Consider the following 15,517-nt stretch of genomic DNA (forward strand, 5'->3'; position numbering starts at 1 on the left):
CTAACCCATTCACCATTATGTAGGCTTCCTCCCTCCTGAATCCCACTCTAGCCTTGTCTAAGATTTCACATATGTTTTCAGCTATATGCAGATAGCTGTGATCCCTTCTATTCTAGTATTTATGGCAAATAAGATTTGAAAGCTTTTAAATACTCAAAGCTGTACATTCATAAATCCTAAAACTAGCTCACAAGTCCACTGAAAGACTTGCACTACTGACCAGCTGATTGTTTATTTTACTTTTGCCTGCTCATCTGATACAGTCTCTGTCCCTGCTTTTCTACACTCACTTCTTCTGCCCAATTTCCACTTTAGCAGTCTATCCTCAGCCAATTACTTTCATGCCTCTACCCCACCCCCTTCCCAGTGTCCTACCAGAAGTTACTTAGCATCCAGGTAAACATGGGTGCCATCTTTAAAGTTCACAACAAAGCAGATTGCTTCTGTCCCAGTAGCAGCTCCCTGCCCCGCTGTGGATAATGTACTTGCCATATAAGTTAACAATACTTGCAACATTTCTTAAATTCAAAAAGCTGCATTTTTTTATGATTATTCACGATGCTAGCAGCCGTATGTTTACCTTGATTTTAATGTGATCTGTAACTCTCTCTGCTTTTAGCCTGTTTAGCTCTGGGAAAACCTCCCAAAACACTGCAAAGCCAAGCATTAGTTAAACACTGCCAACAAAATCACTGCTGAGCTAGAGAACATCCCAAGACACTGCTAAGCCGAGCATTAGTTAAACACTACCAACAAAATCACTGCTGAGCTAGAGAACCTCCCAAGACACTGCTAAGCCGAACATTAGTTAAACACTACCGACAAAATCACTGTTGAGTTAGACAATCTACCAAGACACTGCTAAGCCAAGCATTAGTTAAACAACATTAGTTAAACACTAACAACAAAATCACTCGAGCTAGAGAACCTCCCAAGACACTGCTAAGCCAAACATTAGTTAAACACTACCAACAAAATCACTGTTGAGCTATGAATGAATGCAATAGTTATACGGCACTGTATTGTAGCTTGTATGTTTGTATTAGGCTATCACTATGATCTACATATCTGCTAGATTAACCTCTAGGACTATTCAGCTTCTGACATCTCTGTTGCAGTGTTTTTTCAAATGCTTTATTGAAACTCTCAGGCTACCTAAACCACTAAGACTATTCAACTGCTAATACGACTGTTGCTGTGTTTTTTAAATGCTTTATTGAAATGCTCAGGCTGATTCACTATACCCGATCCAAAACTACTGGAACTTGTTCTCTTTGCTGCCAGGTATTTGTATTAACTGTTTGTTTACTGTAATAACCTGAGAACAAAAACAAACTTGTCTTATTGTTTCTAGATATTTGTACTAGCTGTTTGCTCGAATAACTTATGAAGAGATACGTATCTCAGCTGTACGCCGTAGCACCTCCCACCTCTCGCTCTCTCTCCTAGTTCCCTCCTTTCCTAGCTATCTCCAGCTGCGTCTGCCTTCCTAATTATAATATTCACCTACCCCCTTAATTGCCTCAACTTCTGGCTTATTTATGTTATTTTTACATTTTCCCAACACCTAGAGATGTGACCTATGTTCCACACCCACCTAACGGCTACCAGGACATCCAATTACAAAGTCAGAAAGTGACCCAACGGTGGTAGTCAGGTAACCTCCTGCTGTACATTTGTCTACTTGTGTCCTCAGTCTAGTCATTAACTTGTATCTCTTATCCTGGCTCATGGTATGCACACTAACCATTAGCCATTATGTAGGCTTCCTCCCTCCTGAGTCCCACCCTAGCCTTTTCTAAGATTTTTTCTATTTTTTTTCTCATTCTGTATGGTAGTACCCCTCTTCTACCTCTCTGACTAATTGGCTGTCTATGCCTAGACTCAAATGGTGAGCCCCTTCTATTCTAGTATTTATGGTACCTCATTCCCTGAGTGAAGCTTTAGGTAAATACTAGGAAAGTAAAGCTGTACATTCATAAATCCTATAACTAGCTCACACATCTACTGAAAGACCTGCACATCTAACCAGATGATTTTTTATTTTACTTTTGCCTGCTAGATCGATACTACCATTTTGTTTATACCCTCCTTGCTCTTCCCCATTTCTCTCAATAACTGATCACATACCACCCACTCCCTTCCCCACCAGTTAACCAATCTCATGTAGCCACATCTTTCTTCACGACCCATCATTTCCTTACAGGTAACCAACAGTTATTGACTATCCCTGTAGCACTCCATCTCACACCACACCCACATTCAAACTCACTGCCACTCCACAAACACAAACAATGTTACTTTTACACATAGTCTTAGCTACCTTTCTAATAACCACTTATCTAATTACTTCATACCATGGACTACACATTACAATTATCTCCTTGGCAACATTAGTCATCACAGCCCAAACAACCAACACTCACCCAACCACTTTAATATCACCATACCTCTACAACAACTCCCTCATAGAACTCTTCTCAATCAAGTATTCTTCCACCCAGTCAACTTCTAACTTGTTTTGAAAATATTTAAAATTGCTCACAAAACTGCCCACCTATTCCCATGCAATTTATCTTTGCTTATTCAAGTTGGTGACATACACCCTAAACCTGGCCCACCGTGAGGCTCCCAACCAATTCCATTACAAAAAACACCCATCCAACATAGTAGCTCTGACCTCCTAATATTAAATATTAACCAAAGGAGTATCTTAAAGTTGACCAATTCCATGCTACCCTCCGCCTGTATGGTAATACTAACTGAAATCTGGTTAAAATCACATGTCAAAGACAGTGAACTGCTAACCCAGGGTTACAGCATTCATAGATTAGACAGAATTAATAAATGAGGCGTTGGCATTGGAATTATCTATAAGGACTCACTTAACCGAGAATGATTACACAACTACCCCAATGATCCAAATAGCTCAGAAGTACTTGTATCCAGCCTACAACTAAACAATACCAAACACATCATCATCTTTCAAGTCTACATCCCCCAGGCATAAATTCTACAATAATCGAAAATATCCTTAAATAGGCAGCAACAACCTTTAACCAGGAAACAATCTTCGCAGGAGATTTCAACCTAGACTGGCCTTCCTGTTCTTCCAAAAACCCATCAAACTACATTAACCTTTTTGGCTTTACCAAAACCATCAGCACCCCAACTAGGATTGACAATCACAGCAAAAAACAATCCACACTTGGCTGGATTCTCACTAATAGAACCTCCTTATGCCCTCACTCTAGGTGTCTCCCAGACACCCTCCGTGATCACAGACCCACCTACCTCCTAAGACACACAAAGTAAACCCTAAAAAAAACATCATATGCAAGCACATTTGTAACACAAAGAATTTCTCCACAGATATTTTTAACTCCCTGCTGAAACAATGTAACTGTTCCCCACTAAAATACCTCCAGTTAGATAATGCAACTCAATACTTTACCAACACATTCCTGGAAATCCCAGACAAAGTAGCCACCATCAGGAAAGTCTATGTAAAGACTAAACCAACCCTTTGGCTAACAAAGTGCCCTAAACTCCTTATGAAACAAAGAGACAAAGCATGGCCCCACTACCTGGCCACCAAAAACCAAACAACCCTCCCAAACTACCAACAATTAAGAAACAGTCAAAAAGAAAATAAAAACAGACAAAAACCTACTATTCAACACCACAAAAGAAACATTAAAATAACCCCCCAAAATGTTGTGCCTCTATAAATCAAATTCTCAATCCCAAACATTCCTCAGCCCCTAACCCTCCTCCCCAAACACCACTGAAAGCACAGCCACTCAATTCAACTACAGCCCACCCCAAGCCATTACCAAACTACTAGGTGTCACCACTGACAAATCCCTCAGTTGTGACCTCCACATATCCCAAACAATCAAAAAGACCACATACAATTTGGGGCACTCTATATAGCCAAAGCATTCCCCACCCAAACCACCAAAATAGCCATTGCCTAAACCCATCTACTATCCACACTGTTGTGTGCCTCCCCAATTTTCACAAATTTAATGAAAACAAATCTAAATAAACTGTAAGCTTGCTACAATAAAATAGCCATGTTTGTCGCCAACCTCCCATACAGAGGATATCACTGTCCAACTATTCACAAAGTAGGCTGGTTGGAACTCCTAAACCTATTATGCCTCAAACAACTCACAATTTATTATTATATCATCTACTTACCAGATAATTGTCCAGCCCTTAAAAACCTAGTAAAATGCTACACTAGCAGTAGATCCCTCTGCTCATCCTACAAACTTCTTCTGGAAGTCTCTAAAGCCAATAATAGTTATGGGGATATCTTGTTCTTAAAGCATATCTCCAAAATTTGGAACTCAATTCTTCAGCCCATTCTTTGCACTGCTAACCCCTCTAAATTCAAAATTCTTCTCAAGACTCATTTGACTAAAAACTGGCTATGCTACTGTACAACACCAGGCTGACCCCTCAGCCTTTTTTAACACTGTTCATCCTATATTATTCCTTTCTAATGTGTATATTCCCTGACTCTCCTTTGTAACCTGTCTCCAGCTTATTACTATATATTTTTATTCTAATTGTTTAATTTGATAAGGCTGCCACCCACCCCTTAAGTAAAAATACATAATGTTTTAGTTGCTGATGTGTTGCATTCAATGACCAACAATTATAAATCGTAATTTGTATTAAATGACCAACAATTATAATTTGTAATTTGTGTAATTAACCATCTTTTAATACATTATTTGTATTCCTATTGCTTGTTTTTTCATTTGTCTCAACTCAATTGGATCACTGTTTACTACGTAACCTAGTATTTTTTACATTCTACAGTAAACACTGTTTGCTATGTAACTTGAAGCTTTTCTCCCTGGGTCTCCACTGAAAACAGGCCTTTTTTGGCTCAGTCGGAAACTCTCAGTAAACAAATGTAAAATAAATACATAAATAAATAAATACAAGCAGCACCTGTTTGCTAAGAAGAAACATGTGCTGCCTGTTAGCTCACCCTGTAAAGAAACTGGCCAGCATGCCTCTGTTTTGATAGCATTAAATTATTACCTTGGTTTATTTCACACATAGTCAAAGATTGGCTCTACATAAATGCTTACTCATATTAATGTTTATTTTGTGCATGCATATGAATAACTTGGTCATTCCTAAAATTCCTATGAAAGTATTTGTAATCCATAATGGCCTGTTAACAACACCTGTTTAAGTGCAGGATTAGTAAAGCTTGCTACAGACTGTTTTATGTCTGACAATGTTTTGGTAATATGGTATTATATTTAAAAGTGTTATCAAGTGTTGTTTTGTCATTCATTATTAAATTCATTTCAACAACCACCATATCCTTATCTTTTGAGGAAATCAGATGGTCAGAGTTACAGCTGATATGCAGAACAGGGAGATACATGATGTATGCATTCCATCTGTGATGTGCACTTTGCCAAAGAATATCTTTAAATGTAGTCCTCCCCCAAACCGTACTGTATTCCGTATATACTGCACCTTTTATGTCTCTGTTAGCAGAAGCTGTGTGACACATGACACTGTCCCACTGTTCCACTATCTGAGGGATGTTTTTTCATTGCCGTTCGTAGTTTTGACCATAGTGCTGACATGAATTCATTATTACAAGTATTTATCTACATGCACAGCTCATGTTCATTTTTTTGAAGTCCTAAGCCATGATCCATATTAGTAGCCCATCCCATATCCAGGTGATATTATAACCAAAAGTCTTTTCACTGCATTCACAACACACACTCTCAGTCAGGATGAATTGGCTTGGCAGGTAGGTGTCAAGGTTAGAGTTTGGATGTATGTTACGGATGCAGGTTTAAATCTCATGTGCTCCAATGTGTGTTCAAAGATGTAAAAGTCGATGTGCAACTTTGCAAAATATGTATGGTGATTATATGATGTTCTTCAAAAGTAATTTTTTAGAACCTGATCTGAGCAATGTACATCCCTGTTATTTGAGGACTACATCATTCATAGTTGCTCTTTTCGTTTTTCAGGTGATGAGGACAGGACCTGGAATCATGCTGTGTACATCAAGTGGATGTACAGGCTTGAGCAGCAGTGGAGGGAGAGAGGTATGTTGCTTTAAATAAAATGCATCTGATCCTTGTTACTTGCCTGAATTTTTTACATTAGCATGTATATTGCTTAGAATGCCAGAATACCCATAATTTATCAGTAAGGTAAGTGCAATAATCATACTATACCTGTTCTTAAAAGTCTGATTTAAAATACAATATGTTGAAATATCATTTAGCATCATACCCTGTTTTCTGAAGATAGTTTTTGGAATGTAGGCCACAACCAAAATGACAGGCAGGGTTGGGTATCTGTCATACATATTAGGAGGTGGGTGTTTTGCATACAAGTCTGTAGTCCTTTGTTGACTGCTTATAATGCATGCAATGTGCATAGCCTGCGACTTCACAGACTGAATGGGTATGTCCTGTGTTAGTTTTCATACAGTTGTTTGCAGAGTGTGCGGTATGCCCTTCAGTTCATTAGTGGTATTGCATCCACTTACAACACCTTGGGTGTTTTTTATTATGACATACTTGTATTCTTATGAATATTTGTGCAGATAGGCATTTCTTCACAATATTTCATAAACAGTAAACATAATCAGGATGTTTGCATTTTTCAGGCTACTGATTGCTACCAATTGTAGGAAGGTCATTCATACAGTTGTACATATGCAAGATTCTCATGTGTCAAGGTTGTGATAACTGAACATTATAACTGTTTGTTACTGTTGTATTCATTATTAATGTGGCTTCAGCCAACTACCACACTGCCTGGTTTAGATGTCTGTCACATGGCTTGCATAGTTTCCACAACATTGTCATTTCACTTTGTCTTCATTGCAACAATGCCACTTGGTGGCTGTTCATATGACTCATATGCAGTGGCGGCTAGCGACTTCAAATCAAAGGGGGGCTGCAGGAGACAGCTGAATGGCTGGGGTCAATGGGAATGGGTGTGGCCAACTAGAAAGGGGAGGAGCTATGCTCAAAACCACAAAAACTGTAACTTTAATTAAATACTCTGCCCTGGGTGCCAAACCATCATTATGAGAGCCCAATCAAGACAAAATGAAGTGTAGAAGAAAAAACATATTTCAATCCATTGGCTACATGACAGCTTACATAATATCTAGATGGAAACAAAAAGGTTGTGAGGCATGAAAAAATAAATTACTTTTTAAATACATTACTGGAATACCAGTCAAAATCAAGTATAAGAATACCACGCATCACTCAACTCAAACCACTTCTCCTTGCACTGCAGTTCTAATTATAATTTATAGTCAGCTTTATTAAACTATCAAGTAACATGCTGAAAGTAGCAATCTCTGTGATACCCCCACTTGTAAAAATGTTTCTTATCCAAAAAAGACCTGCTGCCTGACAACAACTATCTATTTATTTCATGGGGAAAACATGATCAAAATAAAAAATGAAAAGCAAACAGGAAACAAGCTCAACATACATTGTTTAAAGGAATGTTTGTTGAGCTTGTTTCCTGTTTGCTTTTCAGGATATGGACCGCACATGATAGATTGGCATTCTGTCTAGTTTGCAGGTAAACCCTGTAATGAACTCTTAAAGTAATGTAATCCTGTCCTTTATTACAAATACTGACATATGCATTTCAATACCCAAAGCTTATATGTTATCTATTATGTAAGTATTCTCTGCATGGCAACAACAGAAAGGCTTTCAGTGTTGGCAATTCTTTAACAGTATGCTTATTAAAACTTACGTGCATCTTACAATCTCAGACAAGCTTACCAGATGGTCATTAAAGCACTGCTACTTAAACACAGAGCAACAGGCACTTTCTGAATAATAATAAGCATAAATCAACAGTATAAAAATATGGCAGAAACCAGAACATTCTGCAAAATCAAGGACAGATGAAAAGCCATTGTAGTACTTGTGTCTACCTTCGATGGGGGGATAGTCTGCACATTTACACTGCATAACTGCTCCTTGCCTTGCTTGGACAAATCCAGAGTCACTACATGGAGGAGTGGGGTGCAACAAGTATGTCACAATTTGAAATGTCTCTGGCTGACTGCGATGACCCTGACACATTTGTCATACCTCTCAACCTCAGAGCAAGAAATCTGGACAAAGCCATACATAGAAGTGGGACAAAGGCCCAAAAATAAGGACAATTTTTAAATATTGCTCTTATAAACTTAGAAAGATAATGGAATAGTAGGTCTTGCATTAGTATGAATTTTCTGAAGGGTATGAAATCTGAAACTGAAATGTCTGTCATTATTTTCTAACTTCAGTCTTTAATGATTTGCCACTAATTTGCCAAATAAAAACACAATTTTATGAAAAATGGACCAAAAATGTGATTCAAAAATATAAAATAGCCACACAATACAGCTGGGAAGCTGTCAAAGAAGGGACACTTTTTAATATTAGTACTGCTAACTTGAGCAGCTGACAAAATAAAATAATCTACATGCATTTCTGAAATAAAAGTAATCTTGTTGTTGTGTCTTTCGGCTTATCCCAGTTAGGGGTCGCCACAGTGGAACTCTGGTCCGCTAATGTTTGCTAGTGGATTTTTACATGCCGAGTTACCAGCCCTGATGCACAACCTTCAATGAAGGCATGCCCATTCAAGCATGCATCCACACAGAAGACGCTCTAGCTGAGAATCAAACGGGACAACGTCGACAACGCTACCGCAGCACCACTACCGCGGGTACATAAAAGTAATCTAGAACTGATTATTACAGTTATTTATCAATTGTAAACCCTCTGTGTTTTCTTCCAAAATTGCCATTTTGTGGAGGGATTATTAGGGGAAGAGCAACATTTTGAGCCAAAATCGGGGACAGTTCAGAGGTTTGGATATGCCTAATTCTATAAAGCAATTTATTTGCATGTACCTCTCAACCTGTTAATGCAGGAAATCTGGACAAGGCCAAATATATGGGGGGAACATATAAACAGTACTAAAAATTGCTCTTGTATAAACTGAGACAGTTGATCGAATAACAGGTCTTGCTTTAGCATGCATTTTTCTGAAGGTTATGAAGTCTGAAACTCAGTGTCTGTCATTAAATAGTGATTTCATTCCTAAATGATTTGACAGAAAACCACAAATTTTATGAGGAACAAACGAAAAATAAGAAGCAAAAATCTATTCATTCTGCAAAAATCTGGACAGTTGAGAGGTATAGTTCAGCCGGGGCTGTCTTTAAGTTTGCTGCCCTTCCCCCCTCGCAAAATCATGGTCGAATGGAGCTCCCCCCCCTACAGCCATTCCAATGAACCATTACTTGGCTATTTCACCCCAGTTACCATAAACACTAATGTGCATACTGCTTTACTTCTGTGATGATTTGGACTTCATTTAAAAGTTTTGTTTTGCATTTTACAGCGCAAACACTAATAGATATCATATCTGCTAAACAAAGCAATGCAGTCTCACAATGAGAACATACTTAGCATTGAAACTTCTCTGCCCTTGAAAACTCACAATTACTGAAACAGCATTGAAACCCACATTCAAAGAAAATACATTTTGCCAGTGGCAGATTAACTTTGGGTTTGGGCTGTTTTCAAATCACAGGCCCCTTGCACATGAAACATACACATGCTCTTTCATGCACCTTCCTGATTGTATTAAATTATATTTCTTGTCCAATACAGTACAGTTTTAGAGGGTGTTTTAAATGTGTTGTTTTGAAATTTTCCAGTAAACAATGAAACAAAATGCATGCACCAGTAATGACAAAACTGCCCAGTTCAGAACATTTCCATAATAAAAGTCTACTCAAACTTCTACAGTCCACCAGTATCAGTACATATGCACAATCTCTGAAGAAGTAAAAGTCATCTAAATAATTCCACATTAAAGAGATCCGTAACTAATGAAGAGGTTGCTGCTAGCAAACAACTTTGTATTTCATTGTTTCATCTACAAATAAAGTGCCTGTTACCCTTGAGGAATAAATTGCCTATCTTACACTAAAAAAAATGATAAGCTAGCAATATTGCGATAGGAATGGATGGCAAACTGATAACAGGTTCATAGTTACTATGTATCTTCGCATCCACCCCTTTTGCAACACAGTACAGTATCAGAAATGCATCTATATACTGTGGGAGTAGAACCCACAGCCTTCTGCATCAAAATCAAGTATACTACCTGTTGTGCTATTAACAATGCAAGCAGACGCAGCATAAGCAGCACTAAACTTTTGCTCCCCAGCAGCTCTCAGCTCCTTGTAAAATCTACTCACTCAGTTGTATCTCTGAACTTTGCAGCACAAATAAATCTGGAAAAAGCCAAAGTTTATTGTGGGGGGGACAAAAGCCCAAAAACCAGGGGCACATTTTAAACATTGCTTGTATAATGTTGGAAAGTTGCTAGAATAAAATGCTGTGTTACCACCATACATTTCACTGCCAAGCCTTAAACCCAGGACCCTGTGCAAAACAACAACAAGTAAAAACATGAAAATATAACTAGTAAACAAGACAGGTAGCAGCAATGCCAAAGCACACCAATAAAACAAAGAAAATTTTAATAAAATAAAGCGCTTTTCGTTTGCTACTATTAGCAAACTTCTTCAGACAATGTACTAAATCACATTCAGGTTATATATACCTCCCCTTTTACATTAATTAACTAATTATTTAATTAGCTTACCAAAAGGAGTACTTCTCTAAATTACTTCACAAGTTTCAAAGCCATCCACTGTTATAAATAAATACAAAATTATTATAAAATACTTTGATAAAAATCTAATCTAAACTAATAAAAAAGGAGTAACAAATAAGCCAAAAAGTGATATTTAAAATTAGTGTTTTAAAAAACATATATTTCCATATGAGTCCTTTAAACTCCTATGAACACTTATAATCATACTAGTGTAGACTTCAATATGAACCACCAGTAATTTGTTAATTTATACAAATATTAGTATTCATTTTTTCTTCTCTCATCATGGATATTTTACTTATGTTATTACTTTATCCTAAAGTCATCTTTTCAAACTTTTAAGTTTTAACACACTACTCAAACTACAATTTTCATTTATACCATTTATACCTGGTAAGTTGTATGCATTAAGCCTAATCTGCCAAAACAACTCCAGTTCTTCTAATTTCAGCGGTGTAGGGCCACCTCTTACAACTAGATCTGGTTGATCAATCACTAGAAATTTAAAGCAATGCCCAGGAAACTCCACTACATGTTTAGCTAGGGCATTATCTTGTTTATTCCTGCTGATGGCATAAGAATGCTCATACATACAATCCTGGAGTCTTCTCTCCATCTTACCTATATAAAATGCTTGGCATCACTGGCATTGGGCCAGGTACACCACCATTCTAGTATTACAGTTAGTCCTACACTTCAACTTATACTGGACATTGTGTACAAAAAATCTATTAGATTCCATTACTAACTTACAAAAGTTGCAATTTTGGCATTTGTACATACCAGCAATTTTTGGCTGTTTTTTCCTTCGTTGTTCATATAGTGCCTTCAAGTTCATCCCTTTCCTAAATGTAGTGCCAGGATATTCTCCTAATTTGCTTGATATATTAGGGTTACTTGCAAAAATAACCCAATTTTTTGTAGTATGCCTATACAATGGTAACTAAATGTGTTGTAAGTTGTAATAAACTTTGTTTCTGGTAAATCAAGTGTGGCAAGGGCTCTTGAATTTATTAAAGAGGAGTTTCCCATGTTATTTAATATAACTTATTGTGTGGTGACAATCTTGTCCATAGACAAAATAGGTTTATACATTCCCTTTACACGTTTGTCACTTACTTCCAAAATCAATCCTGAGATTAATTCTGAAGGATAACCTCTCTGTGCGAACATCCTTCCCAAGAGTTGACATTCCTCTTGGAAATCGTGCTCTGTGGAAATTATATGAGCTGCCCGCACTAGTTGGCCTTTGACAACTGAGCGTTTTTGATAAAAAGGGTGGCAGCTCATGAAATGTAAAAACATGTTTGAATATGTTTCCTTCCTATATATTTTAGCCTCATAACATTCCTGATTAAAATTTTTTGTTAAACAGATGTCTAGGTAGGCTATTCTATAAGAGTCAAAAGTGGAGGTGAACCGAAAAAAATCAGTTGAGGAATTAAAGGTGTTTATTATTGCATTACCCAACTTTTTGTCACCATCAAGCAAGATAAAGATGTCATCCAAAAAACGTGTATAGAAAACTAGTTTAGTTTTGATATTGTCATTTTTAAACACATACTCAGACTCCCAGTGGGCCATCACTACATTAGTTATACTAGCTCCACATGGAGAGCCCATAGCCACACCTGTTTTCTGAAGAAAAAAGTTATCACCAAACATGAAGAAATTATTATATAAAACTATTTCCAAAAGTTCTTTCACAAGTGAAATTTCCTCTGTTGTAGCCCTATTCCTAACCATAACTCGGGTTACCCATTCTATTCCAGTATCTTGTGGTATACTGGTATAGAGATCCTTAACATCCACAGTAAGGAAGTTATGGTTAGGGTTATAAATGTCAGGCCACTTCTAGAGTCCTGAGATGATGATGGTAATAATGATGATGACAATGATGAGGAAACTGAACCCGCACCACCCTATGACATCATACTTGCTGCACCCTGCAGGAGATGATGCCAGAACCAAAACAGTGAATATTACTGGGAGGAGATCCGCCATGTTGCAACCAATGTTTTTCAAACACAAATGAGAGACATGATGGGGAACTTCTTCCAGGACATGCCACAGGCTATGTTTGACTTGTTCAGGTAGATAGTCTGAGATATCTTACTTGAGTCTCAGCCCCATCAGGTTGGTTGCTCAGGTCTGTAAGTATTGTCTATGTTCTCCAATTGTGTTATGCTGCCAGCATGCTGATTGCCATATAATTGATTGGACTATATATGCACTCTTGTAGAGTCATATACCACATAGCTGCCTTGTATTACATGTGCAAATATAACATGCAGATATCGTTGTGTGATATTTAATTATGTTTCAATGTGTGTGTGATACACAATAGCACATTTCACTTTCTTTCCACATTTAGCTGTCCAGTGGCAGGTAACCTGCAGCTAATGCTGCAACAGTTAACCTGTACACATGTAATCTGATGTCAATCTTCTTTCATTCTTTACGAACGGGACTCAGTTCCAATCCTAATAACCGGTTTGGCCTTTATACAGCTCACACCAGCCAAAAAACTCTCAAGCTACAGCTCTATCCACAATGCCTCTCTCTCCATTACCTCAGATCTCATTTGCCGTTCTGTCAGCAAGATGCATCAGCCATTGCTCTCATCTAAGTCTTTAAAATTTTTCCTTATTAAGCTATTTCCTTGCATTTCTCTTTCTATAAATAAATATATATTTCTACATTATACCTTGTAATTTTTCAGTTGTGTTTGTTCAAATACTCCACCCCTTACTGCTTGCAGTCACCATTACCATTGTGGTCAGAAAGTCCTTCTATGTGGCACATCTCATTACCAAGGGTTTTGCATCCAGGAAGAAAGAGGTCATTGTCTCCCTTTACTCTTCCCTCATTAGGCCAATCATTGAGTACAATGCACCATTTGACATGTACCTCACTAGACACCTGCAACAACTGGAGAGGCCACAAAAGTACTTCACAAAGAGGATCCCAGGCCTTAAACATATGTCTTACATGGACAGACTAAAAAAAACCCAGCTATTCTCTGTCTCATATCATCTAATAAGAGGCAATCTCTGCTTGACTTACAAAGCCATGTCTGACCCAGCTCTCTTAGAAATGCTACATCTAAAGAAATCCCAATCCCTCCACAACACATGCTCCAGTGACCTCAAACTCATTACCACAATCAACAGAACATGCTGGAGAGACAGGTTCATAACTCAGAGACTACCCATGCTCTGGAACAGACTTCCCATACATGTCAAGCAGAGTACCTCACTAGTCCTCTTCAAGTGAAATCTTGTTGAGTGGATGGGAAATAGAAAGTTCACTCCAGGGGATCACTCCAGTAGCTCTACTTGATAGAGACACTGGGAACTAATGATGGGTGGCACAATGCCAGGGCACTTCTATGGGCTAGGCTTGTAAAGGCCCCAGGGCCATTAGCCTTGTACACACCTATGAACCTATGAACCCATCTCCCGCCCTTCTTACTGTTTGTAGTATTTCTTAGTATCATCGTTGGTACTTTCCTTCTTTTTTCTCTTATACCTTTTGGTATTTCTCCACTACCATAGTTGGTATACCTTCCTCCATCCTTTGTGTACATGTATATTGGTATGTTTAGCTTGTTTCCATTATACACATTCTTAAAATGGTGCAAAAGCATAAAATTACTTCTGGATTTAAACAGTGCCAAGACTGTGGAAAAAAGATGCCCAATTCTGATAGGCATCTTTTGTGTGTTTACTGTCTAGGATCTTCACATCTCAATCAGACTTGGAAAGCGAGTCTACACTTCATTGACCTTTACACTCAGGTCCTTGAACTTCATGACACATTTTACTAGACTTCAGAGAGCTCTAATTAAGGTGTTATCAGATAATCTCATGGGAGCAGTGTCGGACAAGGTGCAGGACAAGATCGCCTCTCAGCTAGCCCCCCTGGAGTCTATACTGAACTCGTCCATGCAGCTCATTGCACATACAGCCAAAACCATGACCAGAGCAGTGTGTTATGGCATTGTCCATAAGGTGCCACACCTGGATGTGCTTGTGTGAATTCATGGAGCCATTGAAGTCTTCCTTCATCAATGGCCCTTTTGATGGATCATCTTTGTTCGGCCCCAAGTTGAAGGACACACTAGCTAGGTGTGAGAAGGATGGAAAGACCCTGTCTGTGGTTGGCATTCACTATTTTACTCCTCAGTGATCCTACTCCAGGAATCAGAGGAATGGAAAGATGAGTTTCAAAAAGTCCCGGGGGCCTTCCACAACACATGTCGCAGTGGCTCCCCTCAGGGCAGGGGGGGAGCTCAGATGGAAAACGCCACCTGTGAGGCAGAGGTGACCTGTGAAACCAGGGTTGCAGTGACTCCTTCTCTGGACAACTCTACAAGTGCTCCTGAAAGGAGGCCTGATTGCTTATCTCTGAAAAAAGTTGAGGGAAGACTCTTACTGCGTTCGACAGCCTGGTGACAAGTCACCTCCATCACTTGGGTGCAGAGAATCATGCCAGAGGCTATCACATACTCTTCACCATTTTTCTGAGGTTATTGAAAAAAATCCCTGATGCTCCACCCAATCAGAGGGATCAAGCAGCCATAGAAGTTCAAAAGCTGTTAGAAAAAAAAGTCATCCAAAAAGTCCAACCAGACCAGATATGATCTGGATTTTACTCCAGGTTCTTTTTAGTGCCAAAGAAGATGGGGGACTGGAGGCTGATATTGGACCTCAGCTTTCTGAACAACTTTGTTCAGCATAAAAAAATCCAGATGGTCACAGTTCAGTCTCTTCTCCCCTTTCTAGGGGAA

The sequence above is a fragment of the Protopterus annectens genome, chromosome 4.part0 (assembly GCF_019279795.1).
Source record: "Protopterus annectens isolate FY-2018-M chromosome 4.part0, PAN1.0, whole genome shotgun sequence".
Classification (NCBI taxonomy): domain Eukaryota; kingdom Metazoa; phylum Chordata; order Ceratodontiformes; family Protopteridae; genus Protopterus; species Protopterus annectens.